The following is a 17,912-nucleotide window of genomic DNA, read 5'->3' as shown; positions in this document are numbered from 1 at the left end:
AGGAAGCATCAAAATCAGAAAGATGTCAGTTTCCTGTAATCTATAAATTTTATATCATTCCAATAAAAACTATCAAAAGGATTTTTCTTGTGCAACTATACAAGTTGTTGCTAAAGTTTAAATGGAAAATAAGTAAGGATAGCTAGGAAATATTCTGATAAAAAAGATAGAAAGAGGGAGAAACTAGCCTATTAGTTATTAGCTCTTATTATAAAGCTATAATAAGTATAGTACAATCTGTTATTGTTACATGAATAGGCAGATCAGTAGAATAAAATAGAAAGTGTAGAAATAGATCCAAGTCCATATGGTTATGTAGTACATGATAAAGATGATACTTCAAAACAGCAGTGAAAGATGGGTTACTCAATAAATGGTATTGGAACAAGTGAGTGTCCATCTGGAAAAAATTTGAGACCTCTGCATTTTACAAAATGTATTTCCAAATGATTAAAGATTTGGACACAAAATATGAAATCCATGAACGTACCTAAGAAACCTCTGGAGAATTATTTTTATAACCGTGAAATGGGAAAGACCTAAATATAACACAGAACCCAGAAGTCATGAAAGAGTGATAAATTAGACTATATTAAAAGAATTGGTGTAAAACTCAATGTAATCCAAGTCAAAATATAAATGACACACTGGAAGAAATATTTGCCTCTTGTAACACGCGTAACGGATAATTTGCTTATATAGAAAGAGCTTCTACAAATAAATAAGTACATGCCTAAGACTGTAATAGAAAAATAGGCAAAGGTTACAAATAGTGGTTTATAGTGAAAGAAGTGCAAATGATTGGAAGAACCCTGAGCAGACACAATCTTCCTCAAAGTTACAGAAACATAAATGTAAGTAAATTAGATACTATTTTTACATATAATCTTCAGGATCAAAGAAAATCAATAACTCTTCAAAAATTTTTAAGTGAAAAAACCAAGGTATATAAGAGTGGGTATAGCATGCTACCATTTGGTTTAGGATTGGGAAAAATAGCAAATATATGAATGTACCTACATATGTATAAAATGCACCTAAAAGAATATATAAGAAGTTGGTAATGTTAATTTCATCTGGGGTTGGGAAATGAGAGCCACACCTAGGAGGGAGACTTTTCAGTATACGCTCTTTGTAGAAGCAACCTGAACAATTTACATACAGTAAATTGCATTTGTTTGAAGTGTATAACTCCGTGAATTTTCGTAGTTGCAGTCATGAAATCGCTTACCCAATGAATATAAAAAACATTTTTTTTTTTTTTAAAGTAGGCTTCATGCTCAGCGTGGAGCCGGATGCAGAGCTTGAACTCATGACCCTGAGATCAAGAACTGAGCTGAAATCAAGAGTCAGCCACTCATCCAACTGAGCCACCCATGTGCCCCAAGGATTAAAAATAAAAACAACAAAAAAACCCCATCAACAAACAAACAAAACCCATGTTAATCGCCACCAAAAGATTCCTCTTTTGCTCCTTTGCTATCCACTTTTGGCCTCAGGCAACAACCAGTCTGACTAATTTTTTTAAAATAATAGCTTTATTTAACTAAATAAAATGGCTTCACCTACCATATAATTTATTCACTTAAAACATAGGACTCAATAGGTCTTGGTATATTAAGAAAGCTGTGTGACCATTGCTACAATCAATTTGAGAACTTTACCCCCAAAATGAAACCTGTCCCCATTAGTAGTCACTCTCCATTTTGCCCCAACCTCACAGCCATAGAAAACCGTTGCTTTCTGTCTCTATTAATTTGCTTACTCTGGACATTTCATATTAATGAAGTCATACTGTGTGCGGTCTTTATGGATGGCTTCTTTCACTTGGTGTAATGTTTTCAAGGTTCATACATCATTTCCTTTTATTGTGGAACAATATTCCATTACATTGATACACGAAAATTTATTTATCTGTTTATCAGTTAACAGTTGGGTTGTTTTCAATTTGGAACTATTATGAACAATGCTGCTATTATATGAATATTCAAGTACAAGTTTTTTTTGTGTGTGGACATATTTTATTTCTTTTGGGCTTGTAACTAGGAGTGAATTCACTGATCTGTTTTGGCACAACTGATTAGTTTGCATTTTCTAGAATCTTGTATAAATGGAACCCTGTATGTACTATCTCGTGTCTCACTTCTTTCATGCAGCAAAATGATTTTGAGATTTATCTTTTGTGTTACGTATATGAGTATCTGTTCCTTTTTATTGAGTGGTGTTGGTTAGGTGGATATAACACATTATGTATATCCATTCACCTACTAATGGTCATTTGAATTGATCTATTTTTGGCCTTAATTAATAAAACTACTATAAACCTTCATATATAAGTCTTAGGGATGTATGTTTTAATTTATCTTGTGGAAATAGTAGTGCAAGGGTGAAATGGCAAATACTTCATGTTTAACTTCTAAGGAATTGTCAGTTTTCTCAAGTGATTGTACCGTTTTTCATGAGAACTCCACAGCATCTGGTATTATCCATCTTTTAAATTTTATCCATTCTAATATGTGTAAAGGTATCTCACATTTCTCTGATGACTGATGAGACTTTCGTGTGCTAACTGGCCATATACCTTCTTTTGTAAAATGTTTGTTTAAACCCTTTGCCCATTTTTAATGTAGTTGTTTGCCTTTTTATTATTGAGGTTTGGAGTTCTTTATTCTGGCTACAAGTACTTTGCCATGTATGTATTACAATTATTTTCCACACTTGGTGTCTTTACTTTTTTATTCCTTAATGGTGATTTTTGGGAAGCAATAGTTTTAAATTCAGATTATGGCTAATTTGTCATTTTTCCTTTAGAGTTTGTGGTTTTGTGTACTATGTTAAGAAATCTTTGCCTATCACAAGAACACAAAGATTTTTTTCCTAGGAATTTTATGGTTTCAGCATTTATATTTAGTTCTGTGACCATTTTAGACTAACTTTTGGATACGGTGTGAGATAAAAGTTCATATTCATTTTTTTTTCCACCAAAGGATATCCAGTAATTTCAACATCGTATGTTAAAAGATTTTGTTTTTCCCACTGAAATGTCTTAGCACTCTTGCTAAAACCATTTGATCCTATATGTGTGGTCTCTTTCCGGGCTCTGTATTGTGTCTCATTAATTTATATGTCTATTTTATGCTATTTTATGTTATACAATAACATTGTATTGTGTTGTATTGAATCCTACAGCCATATAATAATTCGGAAATAAGATAATTTAAGGCCTCCCTCTAACTTTATTCTTATTTCAAGATTTATATGGCTATTCTGGATTGTTTACATTTCCATATTAATTTTAGTATAAACTTGTCAATTCCTACAAAAATCCTTCAGGATTTCTGATTGAGGTCACAACTGGACCTTTATATTAAATTAGGGAGAACTGGTATTTTAACAATACTGTCTCTTCCAATCCATGAACATGGTTGATAGCTCCATTTATTTAGATATTTAATTTCTTCTAGCAATGCTCTGTAATTTTAGTGAAAAGTTTTCCCTTATTTTGTTATATTTATTCCTAAGTATTTCACTTGTTTTGATACAATTATAAACTTTTTTTTTTAGATTTTGTTTTCCAGTTTTATTTTACTAGCAAATAAAAACACAATTATTGCTGTGTAAAATATTATCCACAAAATCAAGTGGCTATAAACAATAACCAACATTTCTTGTATCTCATTGTTTCTGTAGGTCAGAAAGTCAGGTATAGTTTACCTGGATGGTTCTGCTGTGGATCTCTCTAAGATTTCACTCAAGATGTTGGTTGGGTCTGCAGTCATCTGAGGACTTGACTGAGGCTGAAGGATCTCCTTCCGAGATAACTCACCCTTGTGCCTGGCAAGCTGATGCTGACTTGGGTAGGACACCTCAATTTCCAAAACATAACAGAGTGGGATTTTTATTGAGTTTATTTTATTTAGTTTGCACTGAATCTATATATCACGTTGGGAAGAACTGACATCTTGGCCATATTAGTGTTCCTATATATAAACATGTAATATCTCTCCTTTTATTTATCTCATCAGAATTTTGTAGTTTTCCTCAAATAAATCTTGTACAGACTTTTAAAATTTGTACCCAACTATTTCCTTTTGGGGGATACTAATTTAAATGTATTGTGTTTTTAATGTCAATCCACTTGTTCTTTGCTGGTATATAGGAAAGTGACTGACTTCTGTAGATTAGTTTTGTATTTTGCAATCTTTCTATAATTGTTTATTAGTTTTAGAAACTTTGTGTTGATTTTTTTTAGTTCTAACTAAATGGCCATATCATCTGTGAACAAAGATAGTTCTATTAATTCCTTCCCAATCTGTATATATATTTTTTCTTTCCTTTTCTTGCCTTATTGCATTAGCTACGAATTCAAGTATGATATTGAAAGGGAGTGGTGAGAGGAAAAATTTTTGCCTTGGTCCTAATCTTGGTGAGAAAACATCAAGTTTCTCACCATTAAGTATAGTTTTAGCTGTAGGCTTTTTGGAGATACTTTTTATCAAGTTGAGGAAGTTTCTCTAATGCTAGTTTACTGAGAGTTCTTTTATATCATGAGTGGGTGTTGGATTCTGTCAAATGCTTTTTCTGCACCTATTGATATGATCATATGATTATTCTTTTTTTATCCCATTGATGTGATGGATTACATTAATTGATTTTTGAATGTTGAATGTTGAATAAGCTTTCATATCTGAAATAAATCCCACCTGGTCATGGCATTTAACATTATTGGATTTGATTTGCTGATAATTTGTTGAGGATTTTTGCATCTGTGTTCATGAGAGATATTGGTCTGTAGTTTTCTTGTAATGTCTTTTTTTTTTGGTTTTAGTATTAAGGAAATTCTGACCTCACAGAATGAGTTAAGAAGTATTCCTTCTATTTATTTCATTTGAAAGAGATTGCAAATAATTGGTGTAATATCTTCTTCAAATGTTTGGTGGAATTCACCAGTAAACCCATCTGGACCTGGTGCTTTCTCTTTTAGAAGGTTATTAATTATTGACTCAATTTCTTTACTAGATATGGGTATATTTATATTATCTATTTTTTTCTTATGTGAGTTTTGGCAGATGGTATCTTTCAAGGAATATGTCCATTTCATCTAAATTATCAGATTTGTGGTCATAGAGTTGTCTGTGGTATTCCTTTATTATCATGTTAATTTCCATGGATCTGTAGTGATGCCCCTTCTTTCCTTTTTGATATTAGTAACTCATGTCTTCTCTCGTGGTTTTTTTTTTTTTTAGTCTAAATAGAGGATTATTAATTTTATTGACCCTTCAAAAGAACAAGCTTTGGTTTTGTTGATATTTTCTACTAATTTCCTGTTTTCAATTTGATGGATTTCTGCTCTAATTATTATTTCTTTCCTCCTACTTACTTTGGATTTAATTTGCTCTTCTTTTTCTAGTTTCCTTAGATGGAAACTTAGTTTATTGATTTTCTTCTTTTCTAATGTATGTAATTAAATGCTACAAGTTTCCCTCTAAGCACTGTTATTGATGCATTGCACAAATATTGATAAGTTGTGTTTTCATTTTTACTTAGTTCAAGATATTTTAAATGTTTCCTTTGAAATTTTTTCTTTGACCTGTGTATTATTTAATCTCCACTTATTGTGGGATTTTTCTAGTTATCTTTCTGTTATTAATTTTTAGTTTAATTCACTGTGGTCTGAGGACAAACATCGTATGATTTCTATTCTTTAACACTTGTTAAGTTGTGTTTTATGGCCCAGAATGTGGTCTATCTTCATGGATGTGGTATTTTTTGTATTTATCTTGTTTGAGATTTTTTATGCTTTTTGAATGTATACAAGGTAAAGAATTTTTAAAATTAATTTGGGATATGTTCAGCCACTATTTCTTTATTTTTTTCAGCCCCTTTCTCATTCTTGATCTGAGACTCCAGTTACACACATGTTACACTGCTTGATATTGTCCCACATATTAATGAAGTCCTATTCATTTTTTCCCCAGCCTCTCTGTTTTCTCAGCTTGATTTTGGGTAGTTTCTGTCACTGTGTCTTCAAATTCGCCGATCCTTTCTTCTGCAATACCTGATCATCTCTTAAGTCCATTAAGTGAATTTTTTCATTTCAGATGTCATGTCTTGGGCCTCTGGAGTATTTATGTGGCTTCTTTTTATATTTTCAACTGCTTTTTTCTTCATATCCTTATTTTCTCTTAAATTGTTGAGCTTTTATAATAGCTCTTTTAAAGTCCTTGTCTAATAATTTCACATCTCTGCCATTTCTACATCTGTTTTTATTGACTGATTTCTTTTCATTAGGGATCACATTTTGCTACTTCTTAACATATCTAGTAATTTTGAGGGGGGACGTTGGATATTAGGAATATTACACTATTGAGTGTATTTTGTTGTCTTCTTTATAGAGTATTGACATTTATTTTGTCAGGCAGTTGTATTGTTTGTCTTCTGTTTGATCCTTTTGAGGATTGTTAAGCTTCTTACGGCAGGTCTAGAGTAGCCTTATTATAGGGCTAGTTTATCCCCTACTACTAAGGCTTGGTTGTTCTTAGAGACAGTCTTTGTTATTGTTTTTTGCCTGGTTTTATGGCATTAATTTACACATGTGCAGTCTTGGATTTGGCATGAGACTCAATGACAGTACTATGCATATTTCTGGAGAACTTGCTTTGTGTAACTCCTCCTACTCTGGAATGCTTCCCTGCAATTTTTAGATGCTTCAGCCTTTTCGTGTTCCAGTTTTTTTCTCCTTAACTCAGAGATTGGTTCCTCCTCCCTGCCCTAAGGTTAGGAAATTGGCTCTAGGCTCTAAGTCATGCTCTCATGAATCATAGATCAGTAGTGCCTGGTATCTTATGTATGAAAAAAAGCATTTTGTCTAGTTCTGTAACTTGTTGGTTATGAGGGGTGGGGTACAAACACCATATAGTTACTATTCCTTCATGGGTGGAAGCAAAATCCTTCCCCTTTTGATTTTAAGAGTAAAGTGAATGGGAAGAATTATTAAAAGGAAAAGAAAACTCCAGATGTAAAATCATAAAGATAGTAAAACTTCAGATAGTTAATACTGAGTATTAGCGTGTATGGAAGCAGCCTGCATTAAAAAACTATTGGTTAGTATTTAAATCTGAACAATTTTTCAGAAAGGCATTTTGGAAAAATGAAAAAGAATTTAAACATTTTATTTTTGATCTAGCAATTCTTCGTTTAGGCATTTATCCAGAGGAATAATCAGACATATATAAAAGTATTCTTTACAGAATTAATTATAATACATAAAAATTTTAGGGGTGCCTGGGTGGCTCAGTCAGTCAAGTATCCGACTCTCGATTTTGGCTCAGGTTGTGATCTCATGGTTTGTGGGATGGAGCTTTACATCGTGATGCACACTGACAGTGTGGAACCTGCTTGGGATTCTCTCTCTCCTTCTCTCTCTGTCTCTCCCCTGCTTGTGCTCTCTCTGTCTCTCAAAGTAAATAAATAAACTTTAAACAAACAAACAAATACATGTTTTAACCTATGATAAGGAAAAAAATTTTAACCTAAATGTCCAACAGTATAGAATTGGTGAAATAAATTTGTTGGTGCATCCACATAATAAATTGCTATTTAACTACAAAAAAAAAAGTAAAATGTGTGAAGATAGTTTAATGATATGGGAGAATGTTTTAACAACTTCATTAAGTTTAAAAAATCATGTTTTAAAATTACTTGCTCTTTTTAATCACAATGATATTAATATATAATAAGTATGATATAGAGAATATAAAAATATTATCAATAGTTATCCCTGGTGATATTATAGAAATATTTTCTGCTTTGTGTTTTATCTGGGTTTACCAGATATTCTACAAAAAACACAAACTTATTTAACAAATTTGTTAAAACATTATTTTAAAATGCCTCATTAGGTTGATCCACTGTCATATGATCATTGGAATCTGGGTAAAAATGGCTCTAAAGGAGCCAATATGGTGTAGTGCGTGAGGGGGCAAGCCATGAAATCTGGATTTGAATTCCATTCCACAATTTAAGTGAATCCTCTTAAACAAGTTTTATAACTTCTTGGAACCTCTATTGCCTTTCCTGCAAAACAGATACATAGATACCAACTGCTTCTTAGGGTTCCTATAAGTATTAAGTGATATAATTTGCATAAACCTTCAGGCTGGCAAGATTCTATGGATGGCAGTTAATGCATTATATTGTTACTATTATTTCTAGTACAACTACACTACTAACTAGTACTGCTACTATTACCAATACAATTATTAAGATAAAGGACCTTATGATGTTATGGGGCTATTGTACAATTAAGAGAAGAATGCTGAAAAAGGAGAAAGGACAAGAGCCAGAAAGAAACTTTACGAATTTCTCTCTGGTTTTTCTTGTTTTATGGTTTTTCTTATTACCAGCCCTGTTAAAAAAACAAAAAACAAAAACAGAACACCTCAGTTGGGGCATTATTTTCAAGATAATTATGACACTTATCTTTGATCCCTAAGATCCAAAGATCCTTAGGATCCAAGATCTTAAGATCCTTAAGATGAATAGAAATTACACCCTGCTTCGTTTACAAGGAGTATCAGGGTTTTTTGTTTGTTTGTTTGTTTTTGTTGTTTTGTTGTTGTTATTTGCTTTTGACAGAGAATAACACTTCATGTAAGAAAATCTATTATAGGACTTTCTTTCAGGTATAATGGTGACAAGATATTTGAATACCTCATGGCTCAATTTTTCCACCTATCAACAAGTTTAACATTTTTGGTAGGCTTTTAAATAAAATATATAAATTAAAAAAAAGAAATATACAAAATGGATACATTAGAAACATGTGAAGATCTGAACACACTTCACCTTCACTGCCATCACCATAGGCCAAGCCACCATCAATTCTGGTCTCTCTGCTTCTGCCTTTGCCCCACTGAAACCTATTCTGTATACAGTGCCAGAGCTGATACTTTTAAAACATAAGTGAATTCAAATCAGTAGGAGGCAATTCCAGCCCAAGAGAGCCACATGTACAAAAGCAAGGAGATACAAAACTGTAAATATAGCTGGGAAACTCTAAGTTTGGCATTGCTAGAGCTTCATGTAAAATTCAGGGGCCAAGGAAGAGGAAGAAGATGAAGAGGTCAGGAGGTATCATATCCTGAAATTTCACATGTGATTGAGCAAAATGTATGTTTTAGGTGATAAAAATCAATTGAGCAGATTTCAACAGAAGCATGATAGCACCAGTTAAACATTTTAGGAAGATAATTCTGAGACTTCATAGAAGAACAAACTTCAGAGGAAGAAGAGAGAGGGGAAAAGGATGAGATTTAATACATTTAAGAACTCATCGTGGTGCAATATGATAGTGGTGCATAAGATTTTTGACCTAGCTCACTCAGACAGGATTAAAAAAATGCCTCAGCACACCTACTCTAACAGTTTTACTCTGTGGTGATTATAGAACTCAGAGAAACACAGATTCTGAATAGAACCATATTTTTCTTAATAAGAATATGTTTAGATATATATGAGTTTAGATATGATGTTTATTATTCAACAATTCCCTCTAAACTTATTTGATCATTATGTAGCTTATTGGGAGATCTTTTATGGCCAGCCGCCAGGCTGAAGATCTATGCTTAAAATTACTGGGTTACAAAGAAATGGTTATTATGTGGAGATAGAGGGGAAAAGATTTAGACAAAAGTCTTGAAGAAGTAGAATTGAAAAGACATGGTGATTAGTTGATTGGGATTTGAAGAAGGAGGAGTAAAAGTTGATACCTAGGTTTCTGGCTTTGATAATTATGTGTGGCCAACAGAGATAGGAATTCAGTATATTTGCTGCTGAAGTGAGCACAGGGAGAGGAATTCAGGAGGAAAATCAGACTGAAGGAAATGAGAGCTTATGGATTCTGCTTCATACATAAGTTTGAAATTATTCTGCATTATCCAAGTGAAAATAGGTAGTCAATAAAGGAAAGGCATAGGGGGGATATTTGGGCTGGGTATGGTAAAATGACACAAATTCTCATACTATGTGAGTGATGCAGCCTCTCTGGGCAGCATTCTGAAATGTCTAAGGATGTTTTTGGCTTACACAATGACTGGAGGCGGTACTGCTGGCGTGACTTAGTGGGGGCCAAGGATGCTAAGTGTCCTGTGGTAAAAAGGAAAGTTGCACACAATGAATTGGCCCAGCCAAAATTCCAGTAATATCCCCATTGGAAAATACTGATACACTGGAAGGCAGAAGGTATAAAGTGAGCAGAGAAGAGGCTACAGTTAAGACAGAGAAGGAGGAACCAGCAACAGAAAGCAAGAAGATTGGGGGAGAATTGGCAAAGAGTGGTGGAAGCCAATGGAAGGAGAGAGTTTCAAGAAGATTAAACAGAGTCAAAGACAAATGAGAGGTTAAGAGTCCAAGCATAGCAATCCCAGAAATGTAAAACTGATTGTCCCAGGGTAAGTTCTTCCCAAGGAGAACTGAAGAGGGCAAAGGTGAAAAAGTTATTGGGGTGCTTTAAGCTATTTATACTCATTTCCAAAAATTATCATGTATTTTTTATCAGAAACACAGAGAACACTTTACAAGGTGGAATTAGCATTTGTGGTTCTGCCTAGATAATACTGACAAATGATTGTGTTCTTCTAACAATTAGTATACTGCTTGGAACAGAGTTTTTAATTGACCTTAATAATGCTACTTTGTATTTTTAATGGTAATATTTTATAAGAGATTGTCTTACCTTAGTTATTGTGGCTCAGTTCCATAATTCCCACCTCATTTTACAGATGGAGAAAGAGAATCAGAAAGAGAATCGCCTCACCTGTGAAGATGTGCATATAATATAAGAAATTGAAGGTATTCATTTCTTACCTATGAGATTTCAGATGCTCCCTCCCCTTGGTTGCCCCTTGTTTTGCTTAGATGAAAAAGCTAAATTTGCTAAGGCATTGTGATCTTATATGATATGGACAGAGTTCTGTATGGAATTTCTTAATTTTGTTTACCTCTTCCTTTTCCCCCTCCTTTGTTCTTTTGTTACTTTATTCTTTAACTTCTTCCTTTACTCTTCCTACTACTTACAGTCAGAAAGCATTGAAACCAGTTTATGAAACGTCTAAAACAGCATATATAAAAAGCAGAGATGAAAGAAGAAAATTAAACAAGGGAAGGGTCATTAAATAGAAAGAAGATGTGTTGTTTTGGAGCAGCAGATATAAGGAACTGGGGGGAGGTAAAGTTGACATTGAAGGTGTTCCTAGTAATCAAGATAGGGGCAGAATTTTTTTGTCCACATGGATTTTTGATAACCTAGTAATTGTGAACACAACTGGCACCTGGGTATGTTCTTAGCACAAGAATCAGGACAGGAAGCCACAATCTCCTGGTAGTTAAATACTACATCTGCCCTGGACCACACAGAGCTGACAAAACCATCAAATCTAAATCCCTGCCTAAGGGAAAAGAAAAGCTCACAAGCTTGAGTGACACCACCCAATGAGCAAATAAAGGGGACCAGGGTGGGTGGGATGAGTCGGGATGGAATGTGCCCAGGAAAGCTGGAGCTCTCTAGTGTCAAGGAAAGCCAGGAGGAGCATGGAGTATGTGGACTGCAAGAATTCCAAGTTGTTCTTGGCAGCCGTAAGTGTCAAGAAGTCCCATGACAAGCCTGGGTTAAAGACACGAGGGATCATCTAGAATGCAGTCCTCTTTGGGACAGAATGGAATTTTTAGCAGGCTATGCAGGCTGGGGTGTGTGAAGATTAAGGAGGTGTGGCTTAAAGTGGGGGCGGGGTAAGAATCTAACACATTAGTCAAATAACATTCAGCTTTGGAGCAGAGGCCTTCTATCAAGAAGTCTTTACTGTCAGCAAGCTGTTGCATCAGAAGACAAAATAGCATGAGTTGCAGAATTCTGGGGTATGTGGAATGCATGTTGCCAGAGTGAATGGTATGTGACAAATATGTGTTTGGGGCTGTGGCATACCATGAAGGGCACTGCATCCTTGCTAGTTTGTGGTATGCCACAGGGCCATGAGCAGGTGGATGAGAGCCATACTTGCCTGTGTCCCTTGTCTGAAGCTTGCTGCATACCATATGCCCTCAATCATTTTTGGATGGGAAGCAACTTTTTGGTTGTCCTCTTTCATCACGGAAACTGTAAATCGACAGAAGATGTTGGTTTATGTGGATGAGGCACTGTCACTTGACTCTTAAGACAAGAACCAAAGGTTGATTAATAGGCAGCACAGCTGTTGCCTGTGACATGCTTCCCACCCCGTATGGGCTCTCCTTCTCGGCATGCAAATGATTTGGGTCTGACTTAGTAGGAAGGGAATACAGAGCTCTCTCTTAAGGTTTGTAGAACCTGGAGCTACAGAAGCCTACTCATTTGAAAAGGAATAATGTGGCTAAATATGTGGACTCTGAAGTTGGTTGCTTGGGTTTAAATCCCTTTGCAATTTCAGGCTCCAGATCCGATCCTTCGCTTGAAGAATGGAGAGAAGAATAGAACTGCCTTTGTAGAGTGGCTATGGTATTTCAGGAGCTAATAGATGGAAGATGTGTTTGGAAACTCCCTAGCCCACATCAAATAACCCATAAATGATAACTAGCATTGCTATACTTATGATCACAATGCTCACGCTGAGGAAAAGCCTGGCCCAAATAATAAAGCTCTTAGTGCTAAGGCTGCATCCAGCTCTGTGTGGGCTCCCCTGTCAGCAGGTGCCTGTTCCAGCCTTGTTCACTTCAGGCCTGCCCTCTCTGCCCATCCCACAGTTCTGTGTTACTCCTAGCAAAATAGGAATGGAGACAGTTGTCCCTTGGGCCTGGAAAGAGTGAATGGCTAGTGCTGGCATAGGTCCCTGGGGCCAGAGGCCCAGCTTTTCTGTCCGAGGTGCTGAGTCATGAGCTGTGGTTACAGTCCCGGCTGCACCACTGCACTTGGCATGGCATCTGGGGAGGATTAGGAGATTATGATCAGAACAAGACACAAAGGAATTGCAGCTGATGTTGATAAGCGATTTGGAAGATTCTCAGAGGAAGGAAAAACACGAAGGCAGTCTGGAGAATCAAAGTGAGCGTGGGCAGAGAGAGCTCAATAGCAGGCAGGGGCATAAACCATCCAACTCAAACACGACAAGGGCTTCCCTTTCTGGTTTTGCTTTTTTGGGTGCTTCAAGGAAACTGTTGAAAGGACTTTGATTTTGACATTAGTCAAATAAAAACATTTAAAATGTAGAGCAAAGTCACTCATACATTGCTGGTGGGCACCAGAATCGACTTCCTTTAGATATGTCTTGTGAGAAATGGCTTCATGTTCCACCCTTTTATGATTGAATTTCACAGATTCTTTCAATGTCTTAACGAAAGGTATTGTGGTAGGGCTTTCAGAGACCAGGAGAAGTGAGTGGGTGTGTAGATATATTTGACTGAGAGGACTTTTCCAGAGTTCTTCTAATCACATTCCCTCTGTCAAAATTAGTGCTTTTCTTGGCAAGGACTCAAGCTTTCTAGGAGATGAAAGGTCAGGTTAGAGCAAAATCCACTGTCCCTTAAGCCTGAGTGGAGGAGACAGATGGCAGAAAGTTCTACCGTTGGCTATATTCTTTTATCTGCAAACAGCCCATGGGTGATTATTCTTGGTTCTCACTGCTTGTGACCCCCAGGAGCTGTTCTGTTGGTGGTGTTTCTGCTAATAATGAGGAGGGGGGGCCAAAAAAAGAGAAGGGCCATTATCTAATTCATGGATTTGTCCTTTGAAGCTCACAGGTCCCAGAAATCCAGTCTTTCCTCATAATACCTTATCCCTTACCCATCTCCCTATTCAGGCTTTCCTATTTGGGGACCAACTGAGATTTGTCTTGCCCTATAAAAGGGAGAAAGACTCCCCAGAACTCTCCCTTGCAAAGCAGGAGAACTCGGATAGGTCAAATGTGAAACTGTGGTCAAAAGGCAAGGTGGGGCCAGCATGTAGAGTGGGTCCAAAGTTCTACTATTCAGAAAACTTTGCTTTCTTCTTGTATTTTATCACTGGTAGGAAGACTTCTCATATTTCTTATTGACTCAAGATGTACTTGATATGGTTGCTTGGCCCCAAAGCCTGTCTGCCCCGACAACTGCAGAAGATCCAGAGATACACAGCCATCCATCAAATCTGACAGGACTGCCTCCTACAGCAGCTGTATTGTTTATGAAATGAATCACTTTCATAGCAAATCCAAAAGCAAACTTGTGCTGGATTTGACAGACGCATCCCCCTTCATTCTTCTCATTCCCTCCCTTCACATGCTTGCCCAGCTTCTGAGAAGCAGTCTAAGTTTGCTAAGGTGGAAATGAGGAACACAAAGCAGGGTTCTTTTTCTCAAACAAAGTCATCATATCTAATTTCTAGGTTTAGAGTAGTTCAGCATGTGTGTGTCTTCTCTTCACTCAGCACCAGTCTGTGGGGAGGAAAAATGAGCGGGCAACAATGGTGGCTGTTTTATGTGTACCCTGAGTTATAAGATCCTATTATTCTGTTATTCTATTCAGTGGCCACATAGAAGGGAATCTAAAATTCTTTCTGTAGCATCCATGTCTCAATAGCGATTGAACTCCCCACCCTTTAGGACCAGTAACAGCAAAATGAAATATAGGGTATTTGTTGGCTGTGTGACTGTAAGAAGGAACAAATGACAAAGATTAATTTGAGAAGTGGCCAAGGTATTGGGTGACAAAGTCACTCAATCTGGTTCAGCCTCATACGTAAAAAACAACAACAACAAAAAACACAAAAAAAGAATAAAAGAAAAAAAAACAGGCTTAGGGATAGAATTTGAGAGATTCCAAAGAATTCATTCCTTAGCTCCTTTTTTTCTAGTAAAACTATTTTTGGAGTGGAGTCACCACACTTGATCATCCATCTTGACACCATGTGACTAGTGGGTTGACAAGGTTATTAGATACTGAGGTCTCAATAATCTGAGCAAACTTAGTATGTGAGACATGGACACTGGAAGGATAAGGGGAAACCAAAGCACAGGAAAGGCCTAGGTGATGGCATTTAAGAGAATAGTTATTGGGCACCTGTTGTTTGCCAGCCACTGTGTTAAGCTTCAGGCTGCAACACTGAACAAGACATAGTCCCTACGTTCAATGGAGGTAGTCTGGTGAGAGACATAGACATCTACACAGACAATTACATAAAATACAATAAACACAATGAATAGAAGTGCTATTTGATGCTATTGAAGGATATTGCAAAGCCACCCTGAGAAAATAAAACCTATCACTTAAGGAAACTGTGCAGTTCCTCAAGATTTCTAAAGAATTCAGACATGAACTATTCCTGGTGAAAAAGGCAGGGGACAGAAGATGCCACTCAGGAATCAGCGAAGTTTCTAAGAGAAAAACACATGTGAATAAAAGATAAACAGGAATACTTATTGAGTGCCTAAGTATTTAAACTTTTGGCTGGGAAGAAATCATAAATGAAACTGAAACTTGGGAACCTGGGGGAAGGAGAAAGAACCACATTAAGTCCTACCTTAACTGATGCAGCCAACTATGGAAAACAGTATGGAGGTTCCTCAAAACATTAAAACTAGAAATACCATATGATCCAGTAATTCCACTACTGGGTATTTATACAAAGGAAATGAAAACAGTAATTTGAAAAGATATATACATCCCTATGTTTACTGCAGCAGTATTTACCATGTGTAAATCAATAGAGAAGTGGATAAAGAAGATGTGATGCGCACACACACACACACACACACACACACACACACATACACACACTGGAATATTTTTCAGCCATAAAAAAGGATGAGATCTTGCCATGGGTTGAGAGGCTTTTATGCTAAGTGACATGTCAGACAGAGAAAGACAAATATTGTATGATCTCACTCACATGTGGAATCTAAAACACAAAGCAAATGAATAAACAATTAACAGAAATAAACAAGAAGCAGAATCACAACTATAAATACAGAGAACAAACTGATGGTTGCCAGAGAGGAGGGGGTGTGGAGATGGACAAAATGGGTTAAAAGGGAGAGGGATATATAGGCTTCCAGTTATGGAATGAGTGAGTCATGGGGATAAAAGGTACAGCATAGGGAATATAGTCATTAGTAGTGTAATAGTGTTATATGGTGAGAGATGCTACCATTGTGAAAGCACAGTGTAACATACAGAGCTGTCAAACCACTGTTAAACACCTAAACCTGATGTAACATTGTGTCAATTATACTCAACACATATAAATTATATATATATATGTGTGTATATATATATAATGTTATATATATATTATATATTCATATGTAAAGGGCACTAACAAAAGAGGAAATATGAGTAGCTCATAAACATATGGAAAGATACTCAATATCACTCACTCTACTAATGCAAATTGAAATAGATGGAAGCAGGAGGGAGGCTGCTTTAGAGGTCTGCTGGATTCTGGCCTTGTGAAGGGGACGGAGAGAAGAAATGCTGATTCAGCAAGCAGAGGCCTATGTAGTTCTAAGAGACCTTAGCTGATTACTCACTGGTTAATGGCCTACGTTCTAATTTCACAGTTATCCTGGAAATAATCATGTGAGTTTAGAGCAGGGAATGGAAACCTCATAACTCCTTTGGAAAAATCAGTTTTCCTTTGCTTCTTGTCATGGTCATGGGAGTAATCATGAGAGAAAAGGGGTAATGTTCTTTGACTATGACAGGTGACCCAGGGTGTTCCTTAATCAAGGTGTTTCTGTGATACAGTGAAGGGTCTTGAAGGTTTGAATGTTCGAATTTGGAGAAGGTTATGTCCTTAGAATATGCTACCAAACCTGGCTTTCCAAACCCCACAAAAAGTGACCATATCCAGTATTTTTGTTTCATTCTGATTTTAGGCTTTCAAGCAGCTAGCTATAGTTGCAATGACTTCCACTGTCCCTGTTATCCCTCCAAATCCATATATTGAAGTCCTACTCCCCAGGACCTCAGAATGTGACCTTATTTGGAGATATGGTCTTTATAGAGGTAATCAAGTTAAAATGAGTTCTTTAAAGAGGGCCCTAATCCAGTGACTGGTGTCCTTACAAAAAGGGGGAAATTTGGAGACAGACATAACAGGGAGAATGCCATGTGAACTTGAAGACAGGTATCTACAAGTCAAGGAGGGAGGCCTGGAACACGTCTTTCTTTCACAGCCCACAGTAGGAACCAACTCTTCTTATACCTTCATTTTGGCCTTCTGGCCTAGAGGCCAAAAGGGAACTGTGAGACAATAAATTTCTGTTGTTTAAGCTACCTAGCATCTGTTACTTTGTTATGTCAGCCCTAGAAGACTAATTCGATCTCCATATTCAATCATATTCTTCCATATTGCTGCATCTAGAGTACAATAATTTTTTTAATTTGAAATGAAAACAATTATATTCTATGAAACTGTTTTCAGACACGAAAGACACAGAGAAATGAGGAGGAGGAAGAGGATCACTTGGAAATGTAACAAGTGCTTCTGGTATGAGCATCCCTCTGTATGCCAGGCACCATCTTGTATGCCAGAGATATGATAACTACAGACCTTCCCGGAGCCTATAGTCTAGCAGGAACCAACTTGAACCTAGACAATTATGAGACAAGGGTGTGCATAGCCCGTTGAGGGAGCAGATCCTACTCTTAGGATCCAGAAGGACTTCTCTGACTTGGAAGTGACATCTGACCTAAAACCTGAATAATAGATAAGGATTCGCTAGTGGAAGGGGTGGAAGATAAATGAAAGACAGTGAGGGCAATGAGAGCAGTGTTTCTAGGCAGAGGCAAAAGCCTCTGTGCTTCATGTATAAACAGGGAAGAAAGCTTGTCTTCCATTTTGGAGCTGAGGGAATGGCCCCAGAGTCATGAGGGAATAGAGCAAAGCAGGCAGAGATGTGTGTGTG

At 36.5% G+C, this 17,912-nt stretch overlaps 1 long non-coding RNA gene across 2 annotated transcripts in view; it reads left to right on the top strand.

The window, feature by feature from the left end:
- Positions 1 to 3,695: 3,695 nt before the first annotated feature.
- The window catches only part of LOC122239270, a 39,118-nt gene continuing 24,901 nt past the window's right edge, over positions 3,696 to 17,912 (top strand). The window contains exons 1-3 of one of the 2 annotated variants that reach the window (XR_006218222.1): positions 3,696 to 3,857; positions 10,782 to 10,851; positions 11,079 to 11,160. This is a non-coding gene — a long non-coding RNA (uncharacterized LOC122239270). Of the gene's footprint in view, positions 3,858 to 10,781; positions 10,852 to 11,078; positions 11,161 to 17,912 lie in introns of those variants that run through there. The other variant, XR_006218220.1, reaches the window with a different exon arrangement.

The sequence above is a fragment of the Panthera tigris genome, chromosome A1 (genome assembly GCF_018350195.1).
Source record: "Panthera tigris isolate Pti1 chromosome A1, P.tigris_Pti1_mat1.1, whole genome shotgun sequence".
Classification (NCBI taxonomy): domain Eukaryota; kingdom Metazoa; phylum Chordata; class Mammalia; order Carnivora; family Felidae; genus Panthera; species Panthera tigris.
This window is presented reverse-complemented; position numbering and strand designations above follow the sequence as displayed.